Source organism: Coptis chinensis, chromosome 4, assembly GCF_015680905.1.
Source record: "Coptis chinensis isolate HL-2020 chromosome 4, ASM1568090v1, whole genome shotgun sequence".
Lineage (NCBI taxonomy): Eukaryota > Viridiplantae > Streptophyta > Magnoliopsida > Ranunculales > Ranunculaceae > Coptis > Coptis chinensis.
In genome coordinates this window covers 91769042-91787476 of record NC_141459.1, presented here as the reverse complement: position 1 = coordinate 91787476, position 18435 = coordinate 91769042, and the positions used below count along the sequence as shown (strand labels likewise).

At 35.2% G+C, this 18435-nt stretch overlaps 2 pseudogenes; one reads left to right on the top strand and one right to left on the bottom strand.

Moving 5' to 3' along the window:
• Window positions 1-237: 237 nt before the first annotated feature.
• LOC147505645 (cytochrome P450 94A2 pseudogene) lies at window positions 238-1980 on the top strand (annotated as a pseudogene).
• A 546-nt stretch (window positions 1981-2526) lies between these two features.
• Window positions 2527-18435, bottom strand: part of LOC147505644 (cytochrome P450 94A1 pseudogene) — a 32945-nt pseudogene continuing 17036 nt past the window's right edge.

Sequence of the window (18435 nt, the reverse complement as noted above, 5' to 3'; positions counted from 1 at the left end):
TCGTGAGTGTGGTCCTTTGGGTAGAGATGCGACTTTGCGTGCACAAGTATGAGCACCAAAATTTGCGCTTTCGCCACGTGGAAGAGATGTGTAGCCACACCCACTCAAAGGGACAACTGGACATGAGTTCTCCTTTTAAACAATCAACAATCAGTGTTTGAATTCCTCTTTGGAACAATTGACGCCATGAGTGAGGTATGCAAAGTTGCAAATTAAACACAACTATAAATACGTACAATTGCAATATCAACCACCAAGACACACACAACACATTGCAGATACACCATAGACCTTAGTCTCAAGCTATCTATCAGGTTCCAGTTTGGGAGCTTAGCAACTTTTCTTGTTTGCATCCTTCCATTCTGCTTCTTCCTTATCTTCATCAACAGTAGCAGTATTCGTCGAAAACTATCTTCATCTCCGGTCTCTAAATTGCCTAGATCTTACCCATTAGTTGGTTCATTTTTCACCCTCGTCGCTAATAAAGACCGACTCGGGGTTGCAAGATTCTAAGCCAATGTCCTACTAGAACATTTGTTCTTCATCGTGCTCTTGGCTCACGACAGATTTTTACTGCCAATCCTTCCAATGTGCAACACATTCTCAAGACTAAATTTTCTCTGTATCCCAAAGGAGATTTCTTTAGTACTACTTTAGTCGATTTTCTTGGTCATGGTATATTCAACGCTGATGGTGATAACTGGAAGTTCGAAAGACAAATTTCAAGTCACGAGTTCAACACTAAGTCACTCCGTAAGTTTGTTGAGACTGTCGTTGATTCTGAGCTCTCCAACCGCCTTATCCCCATTCTCTCAGATGCAGCAGCCAATAATTCAGTACTTGATCTTCAAGATATTCTCCAAAGGTTTGCCTTCGACAACATTTGCAAGATTGCCTTTGGGTTTGATCACTTGTCCCCGTCACTCCCACAAGCAGCGTTTGCAGTTGCTTTTGAGGATGCCTTGAGGATCAGCTGCGAACGGTTCAGTTATATAGTACCAGCAATCTGGAAGCTTAAAAGGGTACTTAACATTGGATCTGAAAAGCAACTCAAGGAAGCAGTTTTGCAAGTCAGAGAGTTTGCCGAACACATTGTGAAAGAAAAGAAGCAAGAACTCAAAGAGAAGTCCTCACTAGAAACGGTCGATCTTCTTTCAAGGATCATGGATTCTGGACATTTAGATGATGGTCTCGTGATTGATATGGTTATAAGCTTCATTGTAGCTGGACGAGATACCACCTCAGCAGCCTTAACATGGTTTTCTGGTTACTATCTTGCAATTTTCATGTGGAAAAGGAGATACTTAGCGAAATTATGAGGGATAACCCAAAAGGATCAGTTTATGATGAAGTAAAGGACATGGTTTACACTCATGCTTCACTCTGTGAAAGCATGAGATTGTACCCACCAGTCCCTACAGACACGAAAGAGGCAGCAGACGACGATGTTTTTCCAGACGGGACAGTTGTAAAGAAGGGAATGAGGGTCACATATCACCCTTATGCGATGGGGAGACTGGAGAACTTGTGGGGTAAAGACTGGTCAGAGTTCAAGCCAGAGAGATGGCTTGAAAGGGATGAAAGTGAAGGGAAACTGAGGTTTGTAGGGAAGGATTCTTTTACGTATCCAGTGTTCCAAGCTGGGCCACGAATTTGTCTTGGTAAAGAGATGGCATTCTTGCAAATGAAGAGAGTGGTAGCTGGGGTTCTGCGTCAATTTCGAATTGTGCCGGCGATGGGGAAAGGTTTCGAGCCTGTGTTCATCTCTTATCTGACCTCAAAGATGAAAGGTGGTTTTCCGGTGAGGATTGAGGTTAGGGAGGGTAGTTGAGTCAATGAGTTGTAATTGGCAATGTTGTGGTTTCCTCTAGACTATTATGGATGGGGATAATTACTCACGAAGTTTTGGTTTGTAACCCGTATATGTAGGTTTATTTTAAAATGTGTTAGTGCTAAGTAAATTTTTATCAGTTCGTTATTGATTTGTTGCTTTGTGCCAGGATGCTAGCTACAGTTGAAAGTCCATTTTGTTAAGTAAATGAAGTAATTAATTCAGCAATATCCATTGCGAAGTTCCTCCTGAAGAGCATGTAAATTATTGCTTAAATTTGGTGGAAACTGACACATAAATTGGACTACTATCATCCACAGTTGGACAATATAAAAAACTGTACCTCCGTTTTCGTAAGTCACTTCTCTTTCTTTTTTACACACTACGATTATCTGTACAAGTGGGGGATGCCTCATCATCTGTTCATCTTTACGGATGTCATCCACAGAACTCAAAAGTCCTGAAGGAAAGAATCATTAAGGCTTCAGCTTTTCTTAGCTTGGAAATTATATCTGCTACTAGCAAAAAGGAATCTTAAAGAGATACGATATTCTGTTATATGTGTAGTGATTGCCAAAGAGTACGAGAGGGCCAACCAGGGACGGAACCAGGAATTTTGATTAGGCCGGGGGTGGAGGGCAAGGTATATGGTGACATACACTATGTACACAGTAAATATATTCCTTTTCTAACAACTAACTGGTAGTCACACTACCCAACATGAGCTTGTTGGTCATCTTTGAATCCTCCCTAACCTCAATCCTCACTGGAAAACCAACTTTCATCTTGGAAGTCAGGTAAGAGATAAACACTGGTTGAAATCCTTCCTCCATAGCAGGGAAAACTCGAAATCGAGGCAGAACTCCAGCCACAACCCTCTTCATTTGTAGAAATGCCATATCTTTGCCAAGACATATTCGTGGTCCAGCTTGAAAAACTGGATACGTGGACGAGTCCCTCCCCACAAATCTGTTAGAATAATTGTATCAACACAGCAATTAGAGTAGAACAGAAGGAACAGTAGATAAGAACATAATTAACAGGTAATAACCAAGGCGTGGATTAGGCTGTCCTTAAGGAAAGATTTTGCCCCTTCCAATGGTGCAGAAAGGCAGCAGTGGCGTCTTCCTCACAGGATTCAATGGTTAACAGCAGTCTGACTTTGCACTAGAACAGACTACCCTCTAGAACAGCAATATAACTCTCTCTGGTGGTACAAGAAGAAGAGAAGAAGAATGGGATAGGTTATAATTTCTGTTTCTCTGAGATGGGTTTCTGATCTGTTAAAGTCTTTTCCCTCTATGGACTCACAATCTTATTTATAGAGGTTAGGTTGGTCTCCTAAACAAATAAGGAAGAGAGACCAACTCCTAATAGAACACCAAAACTTGCTGCTCAAGAAAAAAAACAAAACAAGTTTAGGCAATTGGTCAAACCACTACCCACAACAGTAAGCCCAAGCCCAAGCCTGAACCCGACCCGATATGGTGGATAACCAATGTAGGACTATCTATTATGCGCTAAAGTGGAGAGAACATTATTTGTTCATCTCATCCACTTTGCACACACACACTAGTATTTAGAAATACACAAGAGATTCCAACAATCCCCCACTATTTCAAAATACTAATAGTCCTCCACTATTTTGGAATAGGATATTACAAAATAAAAGGGTTAACTAAATGCCAGAGAGAATCGAAAAAACAATGCATAAGATACTGGTGCTTTACGGGCTTGAACCAGTCATAGGGTAACATGTCTTATAATACGTGAAAGTGGTGGATTAAAAAATCTTTGAACCAACATTCCCTTGTAGTAAAATAGATCACATGCACCCACATTGCTCTTTCATTATATGCCCGTTACAAGGGTGTTTAGCGCTTTTTCCTCCTTGCTGCACGTGTTCCATGAATGCTCTAGAGTACTTGCCTATATACTCATAAGAACCGACCCAGTTCTACATTCACATAGGTGGATATCCATCAAGTGTACATTGCAGTTAAAATACACTATCTCATTATAAAATAGACTATGGATTCCAATAAAAGTAAAATAACTCATCTTTACTCATTGCAATTCTAGTTATACAAAGTATACTATAGTACCATCTCGCCATAGGGTGGGACGTCTCATAAATAAATAAGACGATAGTACTGCAGGACGACGAAGTGACTTGTTTTTCCTTTTGAATCTACTTCATGGGATCTCCAATCACATAGGTAGGGTTGCCGTCAATGTCACCCTATATCTGGGCATAAGTCCCATCCCCCTCGTCGTATAACCACTTGCCTCTAAATAAGTGGTACGGTCAAACATGTGGCCAAACTAAGTCCGACCTAACATAATCTCTAGCAGCTGCTTGATTAAGTTATATCTCAAACTTATGTATATACATTTCCCATTGCACATATTTCTTTATGTCTTAGCTATTGCAATGAGACAGTTGCAAAGCATAGACACATCAGGAGGTTGTTTAGAGCCAATGAGAAGATTTGCCAAGAGGTTGCTAACCCACTCAACATCATATCATGCCTTTTCTAAGGCGATTAGCTTGGATGATATCCAAGACACTCAATTTCCACCAAAGGTAATCACATAAACATTACTGGATCCAGTTTATAACATATTACCCTTCCAACAATGATGGAAATCTAATAAATATCAGTCCATAATCAATGGCTCTGCTATAGTACTTGGATAATCTGACAATATACATCAAAGTTCCTTATAATGACACAATTGGTTATCAACTCAGTATGCCATAAATGTAGGCAATGTCATGTCTCACATACATTATCCATCAAGTACAATAGGCTACCAATGATATTGACATATTTAGTATGAGAAAACACAAGTAGATTATTTTTCATAAGATGGATATTTGCCACAAAACATGTTAACTCATGCTTACTATCAGAATATCCATACTTTTCAATGAAAAATATTTCTACTACGTGCTAAAACAATATAATAAGACCAACATGAGTTATAATTCCTATATTCACCAGTCATTCAATTCTGTAGTGCCCGAAATTCTCTTAGACCATCCGGCCGGTCTAGTTTAAGGTACGATGTGGGCTTCAACCATATTCAAACGTCAACATTTTGACAATTGAATATAGCAGTTACAGAAATGAGTTTAACAACATAATGAACTATCATTTTCAATGACGGTCTATTATGTGTTTCAAATAGAAATTTCTCTGTCTCATACACATTCTTAATGCTAGCACTCATGATATTAAATCATCTAAACAAAGAGAGATTAACACATATGTCTTGCTTTACTCTAAAAAAAAGACACACCTTTATCAACAATGGTACTTTGACATCCATATGACACTAATATGTTGTTGAATTGCTCATGCCATTTATAGGCGCTTGAATCAACTCATACAAAGGTTTAACTAAATTGTATACCTTCAGCTCATCACCTGGTACTACTTGATATTGTAGTTCCACGACAACTACTCAACTAGAGTCTTTAGAATTCGTAGAAGAAATTCTAGTTACATGAGCAAGGTTTCAAAGTAGTATAAATCTTGTCTCTGATTGAAACCCCTTGATTATTATTATTAGCCTTGTATTTTGCAATACAACTATCACGTTTTAGTTTTCTCTTGAATATCCAATTCAACCTATAGATCCTCCAATAAAACAAGAGTCCAGTTTAGAGGGGTTGTATCCTTAAAAAAAGGACACTTCTCATAGACAGACAACTTCCTTATAGGTTAATGAATCTTCCTCAAGAAATATATAAACATCATCACCGTGAATGGTGGATATACTCACTGATGGTCTTCCAAACTTCTTGTTCATAAATTATAGGATCCTCTTACGTAGTTCATTATAAACATCCAACCGCTCTATGCCAATTTTACAGAAAGCACATCCTCAAAATAAAATTAGCATATAAGACATTCAATAATAGTATGGTATCTACAAGATTGTTATCGCGCATGACAACTAAAACAAACATCACTATTATGAGTTTCACCAATGAACATCTACTAGGTAGTTCTAGGCCTCAAAAATATTCTTTTAGATTCATTCACAATAACCTTGGCAAGACACCCCCCACATTTTGAAGGATTTTTGGATAGGCCCAAGACCTTTCCATACTTTGTAGTTCAGTGTATTTCCAATTATCTTGTGAGGTAAACTATGGTAAAACAGTGTCATGCATATGGGTCACCAACCCCCACAGTTCAATGGTTACTCAACCTAATCAAACTTATCTGCAAAACACATTATACCGCTACAAACATTAAAAGAAACACCAACAATAATATGCACTCTTATGACAAGAATATACTTTGCTCAAGTCTATGATTATGGATCATATTAAACATAGTCATATTATGTTCATGCTATCTATATGAAAGGAAATCCACAAGTGATTCAAATGAATTTTAAAGAATAGAAGAATTAGATGAAAAAGGTTTTACCCAAGATAATATCATTATCATTCTTCTTTTCATCATTCAACATTCCAACTTATATAGATAGACAATCCACGCACTTGTACATCACCTTGGCTATTTATTCATAGTCATAAGAGGATAATGTCTAATAAGACAATCCACAAGCGTTATATCTCCTTGTCTAAAATAGTCACTGGAGGATATTGTCTAAAAAGACAATCCATAACCTTACATCTCCTTGACTAAATTAGGTTTAAGAGGATATGATTGTTTCCCATATTGTTTCCTCTCATAGACAACGATGCTCATTACTTAATAATATATGACATGGTTAAACTTCATACCTATGTTAAATAATGCATTCATGCCAAACATGGTTAATATCATATCATAGGTTCAGGAAAAGTAAACTTTAACTGTACCCCTCATAACAAAAAGTATACGATATTTAAGCAAATCTAGCCACTGAATATGCAAAATAACTGAGGACTTCACCTCCTCTTTTTACATGAGCTCAAGCAAGATAGGATACCTTATCAACAAGACCTCAAGTACTACCACAACATCTAATGGCTCAACCCATTAATGTCTTCAACTAGAAAAATTTACCAATAAACTATCATCAAGTTCAAAATAAATTCACGATGATTAATATCCAAAACTAGCATGATATACAACTTTAACATATGCTATATTGGATATAAGCTATAAGTTACTTCATCTAACATGTATTTTCACAATAATATAATTATAATCATCGTCTAACAACACGTACACTCAATAGAGGTAAACAATTATGCATTGAATATATTATAATTACTATCCAAGATTTGAGTGTGGTTGATATTAACTATCTTAAGGTCTCTCTTAGACCATCTACATACATCTACATATGTACAAAGAAAATAATATCAAACTATTTCTAGTCCAACCAATTAATATCTTAGTAATAAACACATATAATTTGTTGACTAGGTTATTAAAGAAGTTTAAGCTTAAATATTTCCCTCCTAAGAAAAACTAGTATGCAAATCAAGGCAAGAATATCACCATATAATCAAACCAAAATAATTGCAAAGAGTGAAAGAATACAATACCTAACCGATTGAAAAATTAGATTACCATATTTTTCTCCTTCCAGAAAAAACAGTTCAAAAGAACTATAATTCTGAACCAGCTCAGGACAAATTAGGTATCAAGCCTTATACCAATGGAAAGCTTTTTGAATCAGCTATCCAACACAAGAAGCGGATTGCAAAACCAAGCTCTAAGCTGAAAGTTATAGCAGTTTTCGTAACGAGTGACGCAGCTGTCAAAAAGATGAACTTTGACGTTTTTCTTTATAGAAATCTCATATTTGACTCCCACAAACGTAGGAGAAAAGTCTACAACCATATAGGGTTTGATAAACCATAAAAGATCAATAAATATTCAATCTTTAATTGGTTTCCCTAACAAAAATGAAATTATTAGAAAATTTCTAAAGTCATAACCCAATAACACAAACAATAACTCAAAGTAAAAGACTTATCTTTTGATTGCCGTATTAAAGCATTCTCCTTTGTTCTACTACAAAAATATTTCCTTAAGATTGCTAAAATAGTTGTATCAACACAGCAACTAGAGTAGAACAGAAGGAACAGTAGACAATGATAGAATTAACAAGTAATAACCAAGGCGCGGATTAGGCTGTCCTTAAGGAAAGATTTCACCCCTTCCAATGGTGCAGAAAGGCAGCAGTGGCATCTTTCTCATAGGATTCAACGGTTAACAGCAGTCTGACTTTGCACTAGAACAGACTACCCTCTAGAATAGCAATATAACTCTCTCTGGCGGCTACAGGAAGAAGAGAATAAGAATGGGATAAGTTATAGTTTCTGTTTCTCTGAGATGGGTTTCTGATCTGTTAAAGTCTCTTCCCTCTATGGACTCATAGTCTTATTTATAGAGGTTAGGTCGGTCTCCTAAACAGATAAGGAAGAGAGACCAACTCCTAATAGAACACCAAAACTTGCTGCTCAAGAAAAAAAAAAAACAAGTTTAGGCAATTGGTCAAACCACTACCCACAACAGTAAGCCCAATCCCAAGCCTGAACCCGACCCGATGTAGTGGATAACCAATGTGGGACTATCAATTATGCACTAAACTGGAGAGAACATTATTTGTTCATCTCATCCACTTTGCACACACACACACACTAGTATTTAGAAATACACAAGAGATTCCAACAAAATCTCCATTTTCCTTGGACTTCATCCTTTGTCAGCCATCTCTCTGGTTTAAATTCTTGCCAGTCTTCACCCCACAAACTCTCCATTCTCCCCATTGCGTAAGGATGATATGTTACTCTCATTCCCTTCTTTACAATTATTCCATCGGGCAAAACATCGTCCCTTGCTGCCTGTTTTGCGTTTGAAGGGACTGGTGGATATAGTCTCATGCTTTCACAGAGCGATGCATGAGTGTAAACCATGTCTTTTACTTCGTCATAAACTGATACATTGGGGTTCATCACCAGAATTTCTATTAGTATCTCTTTTTCCACACGGGGATTCAAAGAGATTAACCAGAAAAACCATGTCAAGCCTGCTGATGTAGTATCGCGACCGGCTACAATGAAGCTTATAACCATATCTACAATGAAAGCTTCGTCTAAATGCCCAGAACTCAATATCCTTGATAGAAGATCAGCACTTTCTATAGAAGAATTCTCATTTAGTTCTTGCTTCTTTTCCTGCAAACTCTCGAACTTGTGAAATTGGTTCTTTTAGTTTCTTTTCTGATCCAATGTCAAGTACCCGTTGCAGCTTCCAGATTGCTGGAAAAGCGTAAGTGAACCACTCACCGCTTATCCGCACAGCATTATCGAAAGCAAGGGCAAACTCTATTTTTGGGAATGATTGGGAAAGATATTTAGGATCAAACCCGAAGGCGATCTTGCAAATATTGTCAAAGGCAAAGCGTTGAAGGATATCTTGAAGATCAACTATTGTTCTTTTAGCTGCAGTAGCCGAGAGGATTGGAATAAGGTGGTCGGAGAGCTCAGTCTCAACAATAGTCACAACAAATTTACGAAGGGACTTAGTATTGAATTCGTGGCTCGATATTCGCCTTTGAAACTTCCAGTTATCACCATCAGCATTAAATATACCAGTGCCAAGAAAATCATTCAATATGGTACTAGACAAGTGGCCTTTGGGGTATTCAGAGAACTCAGTCTTGAGAATGTGTTGTACATTTAATGGATTTGCAGTTATGATATGATGAAAACCAAACGCTTGACGGAGAACAAATGTTGCATTGGGTGAGTGACTAAGAATATCTGCAACCCATTGGTTGAGTTGGTTTCGATTTGCTAAGATGGCAAAAGTCGAGCCTACTAAAGGGTAAGACCTTGGGAATCTACTATCTATATAATAAAACGAGATCGACCTTTAAATGAGGATTTTCTCTCTCCTATGTGGCACTCTAATATGAGAGTTAGCATTTTTTCTATCCTATGTGGCACTTTAATATGAAAGATATTATTTTTTAATAGCCTATAATTCCACGTACATTGAACCTCTTTGGACAGTTTGAGTGTATTTCTAATTCTTATATTTAGAGAGTTTGAGTGTATTAATTTGTATATATTTGATCAAATAAAAAAAATTGCTAAAAAAAATAGGTGATTTGTATAAAGTAATTTCCTATTATGAATCAAACACTTTTAGTGTTCCAATTTTTATATATTTGATCAAATAAAAAAATTACAAAAAAATAGGTGATTTGTATAAACTAATTCCCTATTACAAATCATACAATTTTAGTGTCTATGATAAAGCGCCGACTTATTTTGAATATATCCTTAACACGGCTTCAAAACATAGTTAAAAACAATTATACAAAAAATAACATCACAAAATATATAATAGAAAATGAAAAAAAAAAAAAAAAAATAATGGCAAAGCAATAATGACTAATATTTTAAAATATATATAATATTGATTGAAACTAACATAAAAAAACAATTAATGGGGAACTGAAAACTTGATGCAAATACATCGAACTAACCTCAAATAATATTTAACGGGAAATCGGAAACTGGATGCAAATGCAGGCATTAAACTAATCTTAAAAAGTAATTAATAGAAAATCAAAATATGGATAGAACTGCATTAAACTAACCTCAAAGAATAATTAATGGAAAATTAAAACTTGGATACAAATATATCAAACTAACATCAAAAAATAATTGTCGGAAAATCGGAAACTGGATGCAAATGCATTAAGCTAACCCTCAAAGATTAAATTAACGGAAAATCAGAAAATGGATGTAGCTGCATTGAACTAACTTCAAAGAAAAATTAATTATAAATTGGAAACATAATGCAAATACGTGGAACTAATCTTAAAAAATAATTAACGGAAAATCGGAAACCGGATGCAACTGTACTGAACTAATCTCAAAAAATAAATTGGATGCAAAACCTCAATAAATAATTAACGGGAAATCAGAAACTGAATTCAAACTCATTGAACTAGCCTCAAACAATAATTAACGGGAAATCAGAAACTAGATGAAAATGCAACTTTATCAAATAATAAACAAGAAATCGAAAACTAGATGCAAATGTATTAAACTAATCTCACAGAATAATTAACGGGAAATCAGAAACTGAATGCAAATGCATTGAACTAACCTCAAATAATATAACAATTAACAACATGAAATTGGAAATTGGATGTAAATGTATTGAACTAACCGAAAAGAATAATTAACGAGAAATCAGAAACTGGATGCAACTGCATTGAACTGATCTCAAAAAATAAATAACGGAAATTGAAAATTTGATGCAACTGCATTGAACTAACCTCAAAATATAAATAACGAAAAATTAGAAATTGAATATAAATGCATTGAACTAACCTCAAAACATATATAGTTGGGTTATATGTTGTGGGAATGTCTCGATAAGTATAGTTTTGCATGTAAAATGATATTTATCTTATCTCTTTCCATATGATTGGGAAGTCCTTGCTATTCAAGTAGCTTCAATATATATAACTTCGCTTTATTAGGCAATCTCACAAAACTTCAATCAAACTTCTATTATTAAACAACAAAATGAAGTTGAAGGGTTTTATCAAAGGTAAGTTCTTTTTTTTAAAATGGAGAGTGAGGTTTTCACGTTATAAGAAATTTGGTTGAGTGATCAATATAATATTAATATATAATAGTTCTGCATATTTGCAAATATTTTTCAGAATAATTAATATAACAACACCCATTTATAAATAATCTTTGAAGATTCCACATAGTGAGTTATGCATAATTTAAATAATAATTAACGGGAAATCGGGAACTGGATAATCTTCGATGATCCCATGCACATAGTAAATTAAGCATAATTTACTTTTTATGTCATGTTTGCAAGAACACTACGGATGGATCAGTAGAAATTGGTATTATACACCACATTGGATAATTATAAGGAAATCAGAAACTAGATTCAAATACATAACTGTCAAACCCCGAATTTCGACAGAATTCGGAAAAACAATATTTGTTCCCGACTCTTCGATCTTCGAGGTGTGACGCACTCTCAACTCCCAAAAACCCATAAACAGTTTAAATATGCGGATAATTAAAAACCAATAAAATTTTCAGTTAAACAAAAGTCCTCTTCATTACAAAAATTCACAAATAAGATTAGGTTACAAATCTATTTTCAATAACTCTTTATTTAAAATTACAAATGAAAATACAAATAACATTGTCTCAACTGAAAATTTATATCACCTCAAGGGAAAACAAAACCTATCTTGAAAAGTGACGCTAACGCAAACCACAAGCAGCAACCAACCTTCTTCAACACTAAACCTGTCAAGAATTATCAACTATGTTCATTTAATGAACACACCCGATAAGCAAACATGCAAATCGGGTCAGCATTATAAACAATGTTGGTGTGAGTAGCTATAAAATACAACATATACTTATACATATATATACACCATCCATAAGGCAATTAATTCCTCCACCGAGGCTTTAACTTCCAACAACTAATACAACATCCTTAAGTACAATAATCTAGGTAGGTAGTTCCTCCACTGAGGCGCCTTAGGTTCTAACTAAACAAATAACCAACCAAGCATATTATATCCGTACCGCATTTTATGCTCAATTACAGAGTGGGTCGTCTCTGCCCAAGTAATTAGTTTGACCCACCCTTCTGCAAAACCATATACGATCATCTATCTAGAGATATATCATTAACCAACATATTACCATAATTATATTAATTAAGGCTTTCTTTGTGTGTCCCTAAAATTCACGTTGTATCTATGTCTTACCTAGTTTCCCTAGCTACCACAATCACTTCCCAATGCCGAACATGTACATCCACATGCCTCCGCTCACATAATGAACCACTCCGTGCGTAACTACCCTGAGCGGGATGCCACACACCAGATAACCCTCACACGAAAGCCATTATGTGAGTACTGCCATTATTCGGCATAAAATATCACGCTTCTCGTTCTAATTTTGCGAACGGAATAATTAAGCCACTATTCGGCTACTCCAGAAGGGCCATTCAGATTCACTGAAATGCCAGAAGAGCCAATCACATTACTTACTCCCGAAGGGCCATTCAGATTCACTGAAACGCCAGAAGGGCCAAATCCCATGAGTTGTGGTAGCTAGGTTCTAGGATTTTTGTTACGTAATTTAGTCAAGTGTCATACCTTTATAACTCATAATAATTCCACTATATCACGTGCAGGTCAAATACCTTATTGCACTAAGCCACAATAGTTAGAAATATCTCAATTATATCTCATAACCACTTTCATTCTTTCACGTGCCAATATATTATTGTACTACGCCACACTCCCGTGGGAAATATCCAAAAATACTCTACTACCTCCTAGTAGCATCTCACAGATAAAATAATGGAGTGTTTATACATTTATTTCTCCAAAACTATTGCATTTAATATATATATCCCAACATATCATATAATGTCACAATTGCTTCAAACGTATCGCATAACATTTTTATAACGTTTTAGGAATATTATATCTCCTAAAATTTCTATCTCGTCACGTGTCAAAATATACACAATATCAACGTCAAATCTTTCTTAGATAATGACAACCAAATTTATACAAGCTTCGACAATATTTTATTATTCCAATTGTCCATAAAATCAAATATGTGAAAATCTGAAAAAAGTCAACATTCCCCAGTCAACGGTCAACTGACAAAGTCAACAGTCAAAGTCAAACTATCGTTTCCATATTCAACAGGTTTAGGGTCATAGCCATGGTTCATGGCTAAGGGCAAAGGTGCATAGTTCATGGGCTCATGACTAAGGTAATGGTTAAGGTCATGGTTCGGACCCAACTAGCCAAGCCCAAACCCAAACCTTAGAACCCAAAAGTCTAAAACCAACTTATTTATTCCACCTGACCCAATTGGGGACATAAGGACCAGCCCACATAAATTAGAAACCGGCCCAAAGAAAACTAATGAAACTGGCCCATATAACTTAATCTAGAACTGGCCCAACAACTTAAAAACAAAACCGGGCCCAATCAAAAATAGAAATTTTGGCCCAGCCACTAAACAAGTTAAGGCCCAAGCCTCAAGCCCAAGCCCCAGGCCCAGCCGGTCATCTCCCTCACCAGCTGCCACCAATTTGGCCACCGCCAGTTCCGATCGTCCGCCCCTTTCAACCCCCCGATTTTGATCCTCATAGAAACCCATACAACTTTAATAAAAGCTAAATCCCCAACTTTTAACTCCACAATCTTCTCCAAAACTAGATCTGTGATGTTTCTGGCCACCATTAACAGCTTGTTTTCAAGCTTCCACCACCACCATTTGCAGCCCTCACACACACTACCCTAGCCACTTCAACCCCTTTATCAATCAACCAACAAAATCAACCTAAAATGGTTAGAATTAATTTATCTTGGAGGGCGATGCCTCAAGCCCACCATTAATGGAGCTTTGAAGCTTCAATGACCTTTTTCCAGCACCCATTCGACAGTCCTCATTCCAACCTCAATACCCAAACTCAAACCAACCAATTAAACATCACTACAACAACCATAGTTCAAAATAAAATCGGACAGGCACACCATTGACGCACCGTCAGAGCTTGAACAGCTCCACACAACCGATTCTAAACCCACATCATCAAATCAACCCATCCACAATCAAATACCATATGCCAAACACTTCATAACAATAGGAGTTTAAAAACCACAACCAAACAAAATGTTAAAAACTATGCAGCACGATTTCTGCGGGGCTGACGCCATTTACGCCTGTTCAAAACTTGAATAGAGCTTCAACAGTTCTATAAAATCTATAGGCAATACTATCGGTGGGGCTTTAGCCGCCATGAACAGCGCATAAGCTCCCCCCCCCCCCCCTACCCAAAATTGCGACCACCAAACAGAAGTCAACTCACACACAACACATTATCACAGTTCAACAGTTCAAATACAATTTCCGATATTTAACGAAGTTTAATAATACGACAGACACGACGTCGAGTAAAACAAGGTAATAAGCAGTATCAATAGGCAGAAATCTTAGACAGTATACACCGATACACGAAAACTATAAATTCGGTGAAATAGCAAAAATAGCTACTCACCTTTATGAATAGCTCGACGAATCCCTCCTAATCCGAATCGTCGCGCTCTAACGCTCTAGCCAACGAGCTTCTATCTCTGCCTCCATTTTTATTATTTTTTTATTCTCTCAAAACCCTATTCTCTAGAACAATGTGATTATATACTTGGGTTTGAAACCCAAGCCCAACACAGACTCGGGCCCAGAAACCAGGCCCACGTATCCCAAATCCAATCCAACGAATTTTAAATAAATAATTAAATTAATAAATAAATAAATAAATACGTATTTTAAATACGAGCGTTACAATAATTGAGCTCAAAGAGTAATTAACGGAAAATCGGAAATTTTTATGCAAATTGCATTAAACTAACGACAGAGAGTAACTAACGAAAAATTAGAAATTGGATGCAAATCCTTGAAAAATATTTAATGGAAAATTGGAAACAATATGCAAATACATCAAAAAAATCTTAAATAATAATTAATGGAAAACCAGAAATTGGATACAAATGCATTGAACTTAACTCAAAAAATAATTAACAGAAAATCAAAAAACGAATGCAATTGCATTGAACTAACCTCATAGAATAATTGGTGGAAAATCGGAAACTAAATGCAAATGTATTGAAATAACCTCAAAGAATAGTTAACGGAAAATCAGAAATCGGATTTAATTGTATTGAAATAATCTAAAAGCATAAATAATCAAAAACTAGATGCAGATGTATTGAACTAACCTTAAAGAGTTATTAATGGGAAATCGGAAACTAGATCCAAATGCAATAAACTAATCTCATTGACTAATTAATGAAACATTAAAAAATGGATGAAACTGCACTGAACTAACCTAAATGAATAATTAATGGAAAATTATAAATTTGATGTAACTGCATTGAACTAACCTAAAAAAATAATTAACGAAAAATCAAAAACTTGATGCAAATGCATTGAACTAACCTAAAAAAACAATTAACATAAAATCATAAATTGGATGCAACTGCATTGAACTAAACTCAAAGAATAATTAACGGAAAACTAAAAATTGGGTGCAACTGCATTAAACTAAAATCAGAGATTAACTAACATGAAATTTGAAATTGGATGCAAATGCATTGAAATAACCTCAAAAAATAGTTAACTAGAAATCGAAAGTCGGATGTAACTGCATCGCACTGACCTCAAAGCATAAATGTCCACTTTTTTAGCCTCCTCACATGAGTAATTATGAGTAATTAGGAACCCAAAACAAAAGTGAGTTTATAAAAACAGGCTCTTACATGTATGTAAAATGTATATAAATTGTAAACTGTCTAACTAACCTAGAAAAACAATTAACGGGAAATCAGAAACTGGATGCAGATGTATTGAACTAATCTCAAAGAGTAATTAACGGGAGATTGAACATGGATGCAAATGCAATGAACTAATTTCAAACACTAATTAACAAAACATCGAAAACTAGATGCAACTATACTGAATTAACCTTTTAATTAATAACTAATGGAAAATCATAAAGTGGATGCAATTGCACTGAACTAACCTCAAATAATAATTAACAGAAAATCAGAAACTTGATGAAACTGCATTGAACTAACCTCAAAGAATAATTAATGAGAAATTGGAAACTGGATGCAACGTAATATATTAAACTAATTAACCTCAAAGAATAATTAATGAAAAATCAAAAACTTGATGCAAATGCATTGAACTAATAACCCTAAAACATATTTGTATTATATGTAGGGGGAGTAAATGTCTCGACAAATTATAGTTTTGCATTTCAAGTATCTTCAATATTATCTTCGCCACATTGGGCATTCTCACAAAACTTCAATCAAACTTCTATTATTAAACTTAACAATAAAAAGAAGTCGATGAGATGAGTTTTATCAAGGTTTGATGCTTCATTTTTATAGAGAGTGGTGCAAGAAATTTAAATGAGTAATTAATATAATTTTCATATCTCATAGCTATCCATAGTTGCTAATATTTTTTAGAATAATTTAATATAATGACACCCATTCGTAGGACACGTTCATGTGATAAATCTTTTCAAGTGGGAATAGTGTATTATTTGAGGATATGGAAACAATCAATCTGTTTTAGTGATGTGTACACATTAGTACGTAAGCCAAACGATGATGATTTACCGCTAAATCACCATAAATCTAATAAAACTATTATAAAGATAGATTGAGTTTAAGATAATTTCATTTGAAAATTACGGATTAATATTCTAAACCACAAAGTGAAAAGGCTATCTCAATTTGATCCCTTAGTTTCCAAGTACTTATGCACCATAATCGCTGCTCATTAACGTATTTCGGTTTATTTTCAATAAAAATATATTCTTATTCGAAAATTTGCCATCGTAATTTTTAAATAGAATTATCTTAAACTCGATCTAGCTTGATCCCTTAGTTTCCAAGTACTTATGCACCATAATCACTGGTCATTAACGTATTTCGGTTTATTTTCAATAAAAATATATTCTTATTTGAAAATTTGTGTGAGACATTTTATAAAGCCTTTTCAGTATACAAAATATTTAATAGATCACCGCATATGCCCGGGTCCAAAATCTAGTTTGTATGCTAAAGACGATGACTTCCTACCAGAAAAATTGCTCTTAATTAAGACCAAACACAAGAGCGCAAGGACGAAAAAAAAGGAAAAACACCAAGTTCTCAAACTACAACATGATTAGAACAAAAGGCAGTAAGGAGTTTTGTGTCTTGTGTAAAGATTGTGCTTCTCTTCTTCTTTTTTGCTGAAATGTTTGTTGTTGCTTGTAGGTTCCTATGAAAGAAGACTGATGATAAGGGGTGCATTTATAGTTGTCGTTAGGGCATATACCTCATTAGTTGCATCATTACTTCAAATCATCAATAGACAAAGAACACGTACATCATTAATTGTTTTACCAAAAACACAGACAATTTTTTTACCAATATAATCCCAGGTAGGCAAGATAGTTTGATTACAATAAAGACATTTGTATAAAGTAATTGGCCTTGCAAACGAGTCAATATATAAGGACAATATTGCAGTCCCTTTGAAATTCCATGTATCCTTAAAGGAATCAAGTATAGAAATGAAAAGTCATGACTAGTACTACAATAATCTCAATCTCGAAGAAAACAAATGCTAGTGTCAATTGAGAATATTCTTTCACTAAAGATAAATATATGGAACATAATTAATGATAATATACCCTACACGGAGGCATATACGAATGCAGTTGTGATTAAAATGGTAGGAAACTTATTCCAAAATTATATTTATTGTTAAGTAAACAAGAAAATCAAATTGATATAATAATAGGATCCATATATAGGGGCTCCAATGCTTGCATTGCCTAAAAGCACATCAAAGTATGCAGCGCCTTCTGAGAATCAATGGACTACTGTGAAGCCAAAAAGAAGCAAAAGGATCCAAGAGCGTTCTTCAGGAGAAATAGAGCCTACACTTGCAATGATGAAGAAGGTTAAGTCATTAACCAAAAACAAAAAGATGAGACATCTTGAGGACTACACAAAAGACT